The sequence below is a fragment of the Botryllus schlosseri genome, chromosome 11, assembly GCF_051294905.1.
Source record: "Botryllus schlosseri isolate E-star chromosome 11, Bs_hap1, whole genome shotgun sequence".
NCBI lineage: Eukaryota > Metazoa > Chordata > Ascidiacea > Stolidobranchia > Styelidae > Botryllus > Botryllus schlosseri.
The window spans coordinates 8,519,235-8,532,122 of NC_137246.1; the positions used below are offsets into that span (position 1 = coordinate 8,519,235).

The following is a 12,888-nucleotide window of genomic DNA, read 5'->3' on the forward strand; positions in this document are numbered from 1 at the left end:
TTTATTCCGCTCGCGGCCCTGGAACCCCCACAATCAGCCCCCAATTATTCATTGTCGAGTAGATTGGCAGTGTGACGCAACAATGATGTCTGGCGAAACGAGAGACTCGCTCAAGAGCAAGGATGCGGCCGAGCGGCGAGAGTGGGATCAGCTGACGTCGCGGCAATAGCGATGTGCAAACGCGCCACAGAGAAACGCTGCGCTGTTGATACTTTTTCTATGCGTTTCGGTACAAGCGAGCACACACCAGCCTTTCCTTGACTTGTAAGGATAGAACTGGGTCCACGGAATGTATTAGGGCCCTACCAATTTTCGCGCAATATCCTTCAGCTGATAGAGATATGTAGGCTACGTCTAAGTAGTCTACATTGGATATGTCAGATTATTATGATATCGATTGCCTTAGCCCGCTTGTTGCGTAGGGCTCCAGAGATGCGTGGCGCTGTTGATACTTTTTCTACGCGCTTCGCTAAAAGCGAGCACACACCAGCCTTTCCTTGACTTGTAATGGTAGAACTGGGTCCACAGAATGTATTTTGGTCCCTACCAATTTTCGCGCAATCCTTCAGCTGTTAGAGATATTTCTAGTAAGAAAAATATACTTTCAAGTAATAAGATTCACTCAAGACAGCAAATTTAGATAATGTAAATATATCATATTGTAGTAATACAACTATAGTGTTGAGTTTGCACTCTAGTCCCCATAAGCACCACGTCGGTGACCTTGCCAAATTCCGAGAAGGCAAAAAAGTGCAAACTCTGTTGGGCCGAATGGACAATGGACATTGGACATTCAGTTATTCACAGATGCGAAAAAAATACTGCAAATCCGTATTACGTAAGTTACATTAGGAATATATATACAGGCTACAGAATGAATATAATTCAAATATCTGTGATACCACTGTATTACTTTTGACGCAAAAGGTCCCCGGCATTCAAAAAAACTATTTTGTGATTGAAAAATGCTAAACCAACTTCCAACGTCAACGTTTATAGTGATATCAGATATATTCCAGTGAAAAACAAAGGTATGAATTTGGTGGTAACATTTTGGAATCATTTGGCAGGTATGGCCCGCAAGCTTTCTAGTAACGGATTGAATCCGGACAGCGATACCAGTTTAATTCGACACTCCTGCTGTTAAACTTTATTCAACAATCAACATTTTACCTGCTGCATTCGCGGACCAAGTCCTACCCATACGGATCAAATAAAAGCTTGTAATGTATGCTCATGCTCAATGCTCCCTGCTCACACTTAACCATAAAAGCGACTATAGAAAGTATCGACACCCGCTATCAACAGCGCGACGTGTCTCTGGAGCCCTACGCAACAAGCGGGCTAAGGCAATCGATATCATAATAATCTGACATATCCAATGTAGACTACTTAGACGTAGCCTACATATCTTTATCAGCTGAAGGATATTGCGCGAAAATTGGTAGGGCCCTAATACATTCTGTGGACCCAGTTCTACCCTTACAAGTCAAGGAAAGGCTGGTGTGTGCTCGCTTGTACCGAAATGCATAGAAAGAGTATCAACAGCGCAGCGTTTCTCTGTCGCGCGTTTGCACATCGCTATTGCCGCGACGTCAGCTGATCCCACTCTCGCCGCTCGGCCGCATCCTTGCTCTTGAGCGAGTCTCTCGTTTCGTCAGACATCATTGTTGCGTCACACTGCCAATCTACTCGACAATGAATAATTGGGGGCTGATTGTGGGGGTTCCAGGGCCGCGAGCGGAATAAAATTTATATTTTCGTAATCAGTGCAGAGTCAGCTTTCGATTGATACCCGATTCATCAAATTTAATGCTCTGCAAGCCGGTCAAAAATCACCGTCAAATTGCCTGTAGCCAAATGCAAACTGTGACGTGATACAATTTCATTGAACCGTGCGATTTGCTTGTGTCGACACCATATAGGACACTATGGAAGAAGGATGGAGTCCTTCCCGCTAATTTGTACGAGTCTCTACGTCCGTCGGGATCGCAGCGGCCGCGTATGTACGGTTTACCGAAAACTCACAAAGACAACGTACCTCTTCGCCCCATATTGTCTATGTGTGGATCGGCTCAACATAATTTAGCTAAATGGCTTAACACCGTCATTGAGCCAGTTAGATCCTTGTTTACGCATCACTGTCTTCGCGACTCGTTCACATTTGTAGAAGAACTAAAGCGCGCTAAATTAAATCCGTCCAACGCATTTCTTAGCTCATTTGATGTGAAAAGTCTTTTTACCAACGTACCACTGTCGGAAACTTTCGAAATCTGCGCAGATGCGCTTTATGATGGCACGCTTGAACCTCCGAAATTACCACGTGATATATTTCTTGAATTGTTGCAAACAGCTACTAGTTGCGTTGAATTCAGCTTCAATGACACGATGTTCCGTCAATCCAATGGTATTGCAATGGGTTCGCCGTTGGGACCTAGTTTGGCCGATATATTCGTGGGATACCACGAAAAGAAATTGTTTGAAAACGCCGCAAAACCTCTCCTCTATTTTAGATATGTCGATGACACCTTTGTTGCCTTTAAAAATGAGCAAGAGTGTAATAATTTCTTCGAAAAAATCAACTGTCTCCATCCAGCTCTACAATTTACCGTGGAAAAGGAAACTGATGCTACCCTTCCCTTTTTAGACGTCTTAGTAGAGAGATCAGGACAAACGTTTTTAACGTCGGTGTACAGAAAACCTACCTTCACTGGCCATTATATCCGTTGGGATTCATTTTGCCCGAAGCGACGTAAATTAAACCTCATTTCATGTCTCGTCAATCGGGCCCTGCGCATTTGTTCACCGGAAAAACTGTCACGCGAATTGGATGATATCCACTTGATTCTGTCCAAAAATGGCTATCCAGATCACATATTAAAATGCTCCATCTCTAGGGTTTTGAATAAATCGGACATAGCTCCCAAATACGGACCAGAAAAATGCCCGGCATTTTTACACCTACCTTGGCTAGGTAACGTGTCCAACCGTTTCGAAAAACTCATTAAATCGGCTGTTCACCGTTGTTATTACAGCGTAAACACGCATGTGGTGTACACAACGAAACCCTTGTTGCCCAACTCTCGAAAAGATGTACTTCCTGCCTTTAATGCAAGTAATGTTGTTTACCAATACAAGTGCCACTGTGATAGTAGGTATGTAGGACGTACATCTCAAAGATTGGTTGAGCGTATTAAGCAACACATTCCAAAATTGATTCGGTCAAAAACATGCGCAAATGATCGCACGGAGCTTGCACGTCAGTGCAAATTGGCTGCCAAAACAGACTGCTATGACGATTATCAAGCATATGCTTCGTCAATTGGTCAGCATTTGAGTGAAAACCTTGCCTGTGCACAGCACTATGATGACAATATGTTCACTGTCATTGCGCGTGGTAGGTCTCTGTTTCATCTAAAAGTGCTTGAGTCTACTATTATTCAGTTGAACAAACCTATTTTATGTAGACAAAAAGATTTCCTCTATAACCTACAAATTTCCCATTAGTGCGTGTTGTCTCGTGCGTGTATAACTGTTTATTTATGAATTGCGTTGCTACTATAGTACTAGAGATGTGAAAAAAATAGCAGCCTGCTAAAAAGTAACAGTTAAGCTTTTCAAGTAGCAGTAGCAGTTACCTGCCAACCCGAATCACAGTTAACAGAATAGCACTTAAGCACATAGCCTTGACATTCAATACATTTATCCCGGTAGTTCTCTGGTTTGTTTCATCATTCGAGAAATGAGCGTCACTGCAGTACAGTCTCAACAAGAAAACCACATCACATTCGTGAGTCGTGACAATAACAGGGCTTATCCTCAACCACCACCCAATTTGACTAAACATCTTCGGTTGCTAAATTAAATCCATGTTTGTCATGAAGGGCATAAGGTCATCATCATCATCATTGGTTTATTAGCAATTTTTATCAGTTCAATACACCACAAAAAATGCGATACAATGAATAGACAGGAAGATGTCGAAGCGACTTGGATTTGTCAATGGAATCGGACACCCACCTTGGCCTAGGCGTAGTAAAGAGGAGGCATGCACACTGAATGAAAGTAAAGAATACAGTATAGAAAAAGAAAGCGACAAGAAATAGGGCGGCATGTCATTGGAAGCGAGATCGATAGGTCAGTCGTGGTCCGGTAATCTTGAGGATGGACTGTATTTAGGTGGGCGCTTCTGTAAATATACTTACTCCATGAAAGGATTTTCTGCAAGCGTAATAGTAAGATGAGGCTAGACGACTCCGTATGATTATGTTGCAATCATAATCAATTGTTAGTTTAAAGTTGAGGTTTGATATCGGCGAGTTTAGAAGTGAACTAATACATTTCCACTTTTTCGACTAAATTAGCGGTCAATTGTGACGTAGGCTTTACCTCCAATTTAACTGCTAAAAAGTAACAGTTAAAAATCACAGTTAAGATTTCGAAAGTAGCAGTTCGTAACTGCTACTGCAAAATATCGGTTAAGCCCATCTCTATATAGTACCGTATGTCCGAATACTTCATAGTTTGTTATTGTTGCCATTGTTACGATGCGAATTTCATGGTCTGTGATTTTGATTGTTACGTCATACTTTGCCTTTTTGGTTTTGCTTTTAAATCTGTTTAAATCCCTTTAGTGTGCCGTTAACTCTTGAAAAGAGGCACCCGAAAAGTCTTCGAGTTCAATAAATATTATTTTACAATGGATATTGTATTGAAAGCTATATTCAAGTTCTGTACCACGAACCAGCTATATCAATTTATACGAAATTAGATGAAAAAAGGGACTATATGAAATGATAAATGTTTCTGTATGGAAAAAACGACCCAGATCAAACATTGTAACGTGGCCAGTAAATATTATTGGTGTCATGTGTCAGCGGATGAATACCATTTATTTCGAAATCGTTCGAGTGTCGTCTGGCCACTGGCTAGTGGCCATTAGTGAGATTTGAGCAAAGGGTGGAGCGAAGCTTGTTGTGCTTGAAGAAAGTGGACACGATCGTTGAAGATTCCTAGGAATGCTGAATGGAATACGCATCTTAAAAGGTAATACAGTACTACATAGTATTTGTTACCGTGAATATCTGACTCTGCACACCAGCCCTCGATGACTTAGATTTCATGATTGATATATTTCATTCGCCGCATTCTCTGTTCTATTTTGGGATATTTGTCGACTTATATAGTGACCACATACTCCGCTGCGGAGGAGTTGAAACTGTTGGCTTGGTAATGTCATTTTCGGGCCATAGCATAGATATGTTTTCACCCACTGCTGGAATTGTTTGCCACACATGCCACCTTAAATTAGGAACCTTTTGCTTCAATACAGAGATAAAGTCATGAATCTCTGCTATGCCATGTAAAAGGCGGAGCCGTCATCACACAATGTGCCAGTACCGGTACTTCAAAACATGTTATATTTTTGTTAGCCTATTTGTCTTAGTCTTTATAATGTCATGTCCACTGTCCAGGTTAGGATCTTTGCTTTATATAGCGACTTACGCATGAATTCTTTTTAGTGGAACCGCAAGATACTACTTACACAGAAGGAATGAGAACGAGAAAAAGAAACAATTGGAAGTTTGGCCGGTGGTGGAATCAATTCACGTTTTCTTGAGACCACTCGTGTTACTGCATGTCTCCTAAAGAAGAATTAGACCTCCAGCAGCAATATTTTTCCATCGATAACCACTCCATCGTGATATCATGCATGAATACACAGTTTGTTCCAATGTCGTTTTGGGGATGTGAAGAAAATGTTGCGATATTTTTGCATCGGGTTGCTTTGCGATAGGTATGGATGTACGTGAATTTACGAACTGGTATGTAATCCTGATTTACAGGGACAGCATGTAGGTAGGTAGGCGGTAAAATGACAGTCTCGATCGCAAATGTACAGGAGAACATGTAGATTAGATATACCTGAGGTGACTGTAACATTACAGTCTGGCGTGTAAAGCAGTGATGAGCGGATGTTGGATTTTGAGAATCCGAATCCGTCCGACAGTTTTGGTGTCTGCGGAACTATCCGTCCGAATCCGGATAATCTCATCCAACTATCTGAATTGATCCGGAAATCTCCTACAAGAATCCGAAAAATCCTTATCGAATAATGATATCGCAGAATATCAACTGTACAGCTGAGCTTAGTTACAGTTCTGCACTAGAAGATCACGAATTGTATCTATGGAATGAACAAAAATTGGAATTTCATTTATAGGAAAGTTAACGCAAAGAAACAACGCTACTAATTTGAAGTAAGTGTGCGAATGAAAGTGGTATCTCGATCAAAAGCAAATGTAAAATGACAAAGATTATTAGGCCATGGCCATATGTAACAATCAGGCATTTAACCATATCACCCAATATATATCAAGAAGTAATAGTAGCAAGTTGTGACCATGGAATTTCACAATCGGGAGATGGTCAATATTAGATGCAGATAAGCCACATTTTGCCCACAAGTGCTGGAAGGCGTGAAGGCCTGTTTAGTAGCAACTTGCTGATGCTTATAATACCTTTGGTCAATCAGTTCAAAGCTTCGAGCATGACGCTTATAGTCGTGTCACACAAAATGTGAATAATAGCACCATCCTGATTCCTGAATGTCCCACAATCTGTCCAAATTTCCTCTCCAGTAGCTGGTTAGTAGTTGTCTTGCCGACTTGTTTATTGGACGAGAAGAAACTCATCTTCAACTGTGCTGTATCCTTGGCCTTTTGGATATGGTTTGTAAGGTTCATTGTACCACTTGATAACGTGTGGTGTTTCACTTGAACATAGAAATTATAGCATTCAGCAGAGCCAGTGTCCCATAAATCCGGATGCAATCCCTCTACACTCCACTCTGGCTGTGCTATCTCTCAAGACGTCGACTTTCTTCAATCCATTATAATTGAGAAACGAAACTCCGACAGTACGGAATCATAGCTCAAATCGACACTCAGACGTGGAGTTTGACAACAGGTCTTCAAATAATGCAATGCACATTATGCACTAGTTGATGGAGCTCCACTCAAGAGATATGACGCATCACTAACGTACTGATCAAGACTCCTTGGCGTTGACTTTCATACTGTTTACATGGTCTCTCGTTGAGATCATATGGAATAGCACCATAATCACGCCAAAGTCTTTTTTCACAATTCTTCAACTGAAATCAAATTTACTTAAACAGACCATTGCTTGACAAAAAAACTAACAGCTTTTTCTTGTATGGCTCAGTGGTTCTGGATGATTGATTCCGTCAATCATATTGGAGAAAATATAGCAGCTGAAGGAAGGGAAGAGTAAGCAGGACAGTTGTAGCGTTGGGACCCCGGGAAATCCCGATCCCGGGATCCCGGGATTTGAAGCAATCCCGATCCCGGGATTGATCCCAATGAAATCCCGGGATTTGTAAACAACATTAAGGCTTACGTAGCGCCATACCTCTTATTTTGGTAATAAAGCAATGTCACAAACTCCACTGATATTCTAAAACAATTCACAACTATTTGATATTATAGCCAACTATGTCATAACAATGAACTACACAATCACTTCCGTAGTAGTCTACGAATCATAGCAGTGTAACTGAGTATCGGAAAGTCACAAGGACGGTGCTGTGGAGGTGAAATATCCTACAGGTCGAATAATAGCGAATTTCGAAAATGTCAATGCGAAGAGAAAATCACATTTTGGCGAAACTGTTTGTTTTATAAATCTACATAAAAAGCCAAATGCAACTTGTGTCAAGACGTTTTGAAAGCTTCAGTGTCTGGCACAAAGGGACTGATAACGCATTTAAGGTCCGTACAAATGATAGTAATTAAACCATGCATGATTCAATCGGACGCGTCAAAGAAAGATCAGCCAAAAATGAAAATGAGGAAGGATTCTTATAACATAAATCGCATAAGCCTCGCCTGGATGAACTTCTTAACCAGTTAACTGCTGTGGACGGGTTAACATTTATTCAATTACCCAAAGTGAGTGAATTGGTCGGGCCTTCAAGACTTATGGCTATGACTTTTCAAAATGTCGCAAACGGGTTCGTGACTTGGTGATCGAGCACAGCAAATAAATCCGTAAGTGTGTGGAAGAAGAGCTTATGGCAATGAAACGCAACATTGGACGTTTTTCGATCACGTTTGACGAATCAACTTCTACACGAAACAGGCGGTACATGAATTTAAACGCTCATTATCCGCGTGGTATTCGGTCGCTGGGTTTCATTCGTATTCACGGGAGCATGTTTCTGCGTCAATACTAAAAGGAATAAATGTTGTGTGTGTACTGTGTAGCTTGTATGTGTATTTTACTACTTTCTTAATCCCGGGAAATCCCGGGATTGAGAAGCGCAAATCCCGGGAAATCCCGATCCCGGGATTTAAAATTTGATCCCGAAGTCCCAACCCTAGACAGTTGAGTAGGTTTGCTATCGTTGTAACGGTATATAGGAATTCTGGATTTTATAGCCTTGTTATATGTTATTAGTGTGCCTTAGTATGATATGCATGTATCTTGAATGATTTCAAAGAGGCTGGTAGGCTGCTGTATCGTCAAGGCATCATTATATTAACTATCATACATTTTATCTATATATCTTCTTACATAATTTTCTATATAATTATCTGACTCCAGAAAGTTACTTGTACATGTTTGTATGCATATTCTTATTTGGTTGACCGGGCTGCAAGTGTGTGAATAGCTGTTAACTCGATGTGCCAAGCTGACAAGAAGTCCAAGTCCACACTTGGAATACCTTCTCACAGAATGGAGTTATTACATTGTTGAACGTCATCAGGATATATTCCGTTATGATCATCTGCTGAAAGACTCATGGTAGCCAAAGATTGTGCCATAGCACAAGCACCGCTGTATAGTGTTGATCGAAAGGGTATCATACACTACTGTGGCAGCATGAAAATCATTCATGCTACAAGTACGCAAAGAGGGATTTGACTTACCGCTATATTAATCTACAGAAGACTGCCACAACAACAATTTGAGGATTCTAGAAATTGTATGCCCTATTGTGACATTCATCAGCAATGGGTTAAAAAACTACATGTGAAGGCGAGAAGCAAACGCAGTTTTGTGACTGATGTTGAAACTATACCTTCAATTTTGCGAACTTCAGACACTGCTCTGCGAGAATACCGCACTGATGATAACCATGTCAGGCGAGCTCATGTACAATCATAACATCTTTTATCAGTTCACATATTATATATCGTTAGACTGGCAAGTATGGTATACTTTATGTGTTTTAGCTAATAAATCTGATAACATGGCTGATCTTATAGTATTGTCTATTCTTGAATGGTTAGAATGGTAGTGGCAATAGTGGATCTATATTATCTTGGACTCTTGACAAACATTTTTAGACTGCTACCAGTCATATCGCAAGGTGTCAACTGTCTGTATTTGGTTATTGAATTGATGACTTCTTTCTATAGGCCTGTAATCAAATCTCACATAAGGTTACAACTATCCGGAAATATTCTATCAAAAGTTACAACTATCCGACAATATCCGAAAAAATATTTGTGATAATATCCGAGTCCTATCCGACTGCCACAAAATCGTCTAATATCCGGTCCGAATGCCATCCGAGTCCGTCCGATGCTCATCACTGGTGTAAAGTGAGATTACCGGACGAGTGTAAGTTCAATTTACATTGACTAACGGTAATGTTAGATTACCACGAAATGTCTGGCTACCGTTCTTCCAAACATTTCGCGGTAAATCGAGGTTTTTATTTTTTACAGTGTGGTTTACGGCATCGTCATAAAAGTGTTTTGTAAAATATACCAGATCGACTTTAATGTAGCCTTGCTTACATATTATTTAATATTTCTTTCCTCAAAGTGACATATTTATAACGTTACAGTTCACTCATCCTGGCATGACTTTATCATGAGTGGTACACCTCACCAACACGACTACTCGAGTCGAAGCCTATTACTGGAAGCGGATCGTAATAGAATCACTCAATTTCCAAGAAGCGCTGCATCATCAACAATTGCACTGCGTTTCTAATGAGGGGGTGTACTAGCTTTTTAAGAATTAATGCAGAAACAGTTGAGATCAACTGTACAGGACAAGCGAAGCCGAGAGTCTTTACAGTCTACCTACAAGCTCATCAAAGGCGCGATTTACAATAAGTTACCAAGTTTAGCTTTGAAAAAAGACCAAATTAATCTGTTTCGTTTGAGATCATGCGATTGTCGACTCAATTAGGCCAATCACCTATACATTTGAAGTAGTGATTCCCGTTTGTGTGAACAATGTTTGCTGCCTGATGCCGTCGAGCATTATTCAATGCACTGTTTTAGGTATGTGCGGCAATGCACGAATCTGAATCGTTACATTAGAATTGATAGTTATTATAGTACAGCAGGATTATTAACAAGTGAATACCCCGCAAACAATTTACGTATATGTTCGTTTTGTCACGTTACGAAAAAGGTGGCCAAACGGGGAAATTGGTTACGGGTATTTCGTTGGTAGCTAATTTAAACTGTGAGGCTTGCGAAGCATAAATTCACGTGAATAATTCTTTGAAGGAGTGTTAATTAGCACGCATGTCATCCAGAGATGACATTACGGTGAATCGCGATTCGAGTCAGCCTGGAAGGCATACAATATTTTTCCTATAGACGGTAAGTTATCATCACATTCCATTGCAATTGTAGTATTCAGACCCAATTCACTTAATGCCGACTACGAAAATCCAATATGCTCACATACCCGACCCGTGAGTATTCACGGCATTACATACTGCAGCGATCATCGTTGAAATTCAGCCGGCCACTTTACCGATTTCGCAAGATGTTGCCAAGTGACGTAACGCATTTTTGCTCGCGCAAACATTTGGTTTGGTGAACAGTTTTGGCGCGCAGATTTGAAGCCGCCAGACAAGAGCGCGGTCTTATAATGACGGCTTGCAGTTGAGGTCGTGGGTTTGGTTTTAGTTGCGTTCAGGGTTTAATCGCAGTTAATTGATGCTTAAGCTAGCACCAGGCTATAAAGGAATACTGAAAACTGAACTCTACATTGTACAGTACATGCTGGTCTATATATGATTCGTATAAAAGCGTACAGCTATACGGTATCGGTGACTTCATATAGACAGAAATTTATACTGTCGCTCAGCTCGTATGAGCCGTATCGGCAGTCGTCACACCATTAGACCGAAGGTCAGCTGCTTGTGTCGTTATGTATTCGCATAGTATTCGAGTGCGCTTACTTTGATTTATAAGTTCTGTGAAAACCTTGGTCTTTACGACGATAACCGTAACTCATTTAATTTCAGCTAGCTTTTTCAGCTTCAGGCCTTCAGTTTATTATACTAATGATTTTATGAGATCAATAGCTTACACCAGAAGATTTTTATTGAATGAGATGATATAGGAAGGGACAAAACGACTTGGAGTATAGTCTTTGAAGTTGAACACCCGCCCAGGTGGGCCTAGGCGCTTTGAAGAGAGCCATGCCCTGCACAGTGCACACTGAATAAAAATAATAGAAGATAACATGAAAGGACAAGCGGCAAAAAAGAGGTGACATAGGACGGAAGGCAACGGTCGATATATCAGGCTGTGGCCGGTAATCTCTGCTGCTGACTATATTTAATCAGGAGAGGCTGCTGATATTTTATTCGTCGACTGACGCCTGATGGATTGATTTCGAAATACTGTTCAACGAGATATACCAATCCATAAAACTGAACTACATATAAACGCCATAAATTTTGACATGTTCATGTCAAACAGTGATTTGTGATGGTTGTGTTGTGGATAAAAAAATAGACTTGTCCGAAACGTTGTATTTCCATGAGGACGATATGATAGTTGAATGACGAGGACATAGGTGTGTTGTGTTGCACTTGATGCACTATTGATTCGGATTGAAAGAAATCATTCAAATTTCGGGGCAATCACTGTGATTGTAGTTATCTATGTTGTGCATGGCGGCTATATCAGCTGCGAAGCAGCTGTGCCAGATAGCAGATATAGCAACTGATCGACATATCGTCATCGTTCGTTACTGTAGTTATATTCAAACGTCAAATGAAGCCTAAAATGCTGTTATAATCGGTAAACAATGAACACCTGAAAATCTCTGGCGGCACCAGCACACAGTTTGGGAATCACTGTTTTACACTTCGTAGGAATTATATATTGCAACTTGTTTTAAGTAGGCTATTGCGCAAAATGTGAAGGAGTGATTCAGTAAATATACTATGAAACTATTTCTAGTATATAGTTCCATTTCCATTCTCTTTCATTTGCATAACAAATGTGATGGATTAGCTGCATCTCAATGTCATGTATGACGCAGCAGTTGGCTTGCAATGTAGAATTTGAAAAAAAAACAGCCAAGCACGGCATAGGGTCCGAACTAAATTAGAAGTGGAAGTATTTGACTTTTGACCAAGCCCCCGCACACACAGAAACAGGTTGTGTCTATAGTCTTTTGATGTCGAGTTTTGTTGAGAAAGTTTAGTTAGTTCAATTGTGTTCATAAAAGTACATTCGTAATAGGTACTGAGCGGTAACCTTGATATCTGTTAAAATGACAGTCTAAGACAGGGATGTCCAACCTACTGCCTGCCTGAGATTTCTGTGCAACTTGCTAGTCATTTTCACTACAAGTAGTATTTTGAACTTAAATCTTAGCCTAATTGGAATGAACCAGTCAGCTTTTGGAGCCGCAGTAATAGTATACTCTGGGCGCTGATACTCTCTTTGTCAGCGTTTTTATTTCTCATGCGTGAGTGAAAACTGAAGAGAGTTTGTTGTGCAATAATGCTTCAGAAACTGATTGAATGAGGCTTAGAGTGCTATAATTGTCAGTTAATAGTGCATTGTTGATTGACTGTGGTATTTTGTGCAT

At 40.5% G+C, this 12,888-nt stretch overlaps 2 long non-coding RNA genes across 2 annotated transcripts in view; one reads left to right on the forward strand and one right to left on the reverse strand.

Moving 5' to 3' along the window:
• Positions 1–12,888, reverse strand: part of LOC145449477 (uncharacterized) — a 64,892-nt gene that overhangs the window by 43,648 nt on the left and 8,356 nt on the right. The gene's annotated exons all lie outside the window — the stretch shown is intronic.
• Positions 4,755–5,776, forward strand: LOC145450829 (uncharacterized). Its single transcript, XR_013918594.1, has 2 exons — positions 4,755–5,046; positions 5,523–5,776. It is a non-coding gene; the product is annotated as an uncharacterized LOC145450829 (long non-coding RNA).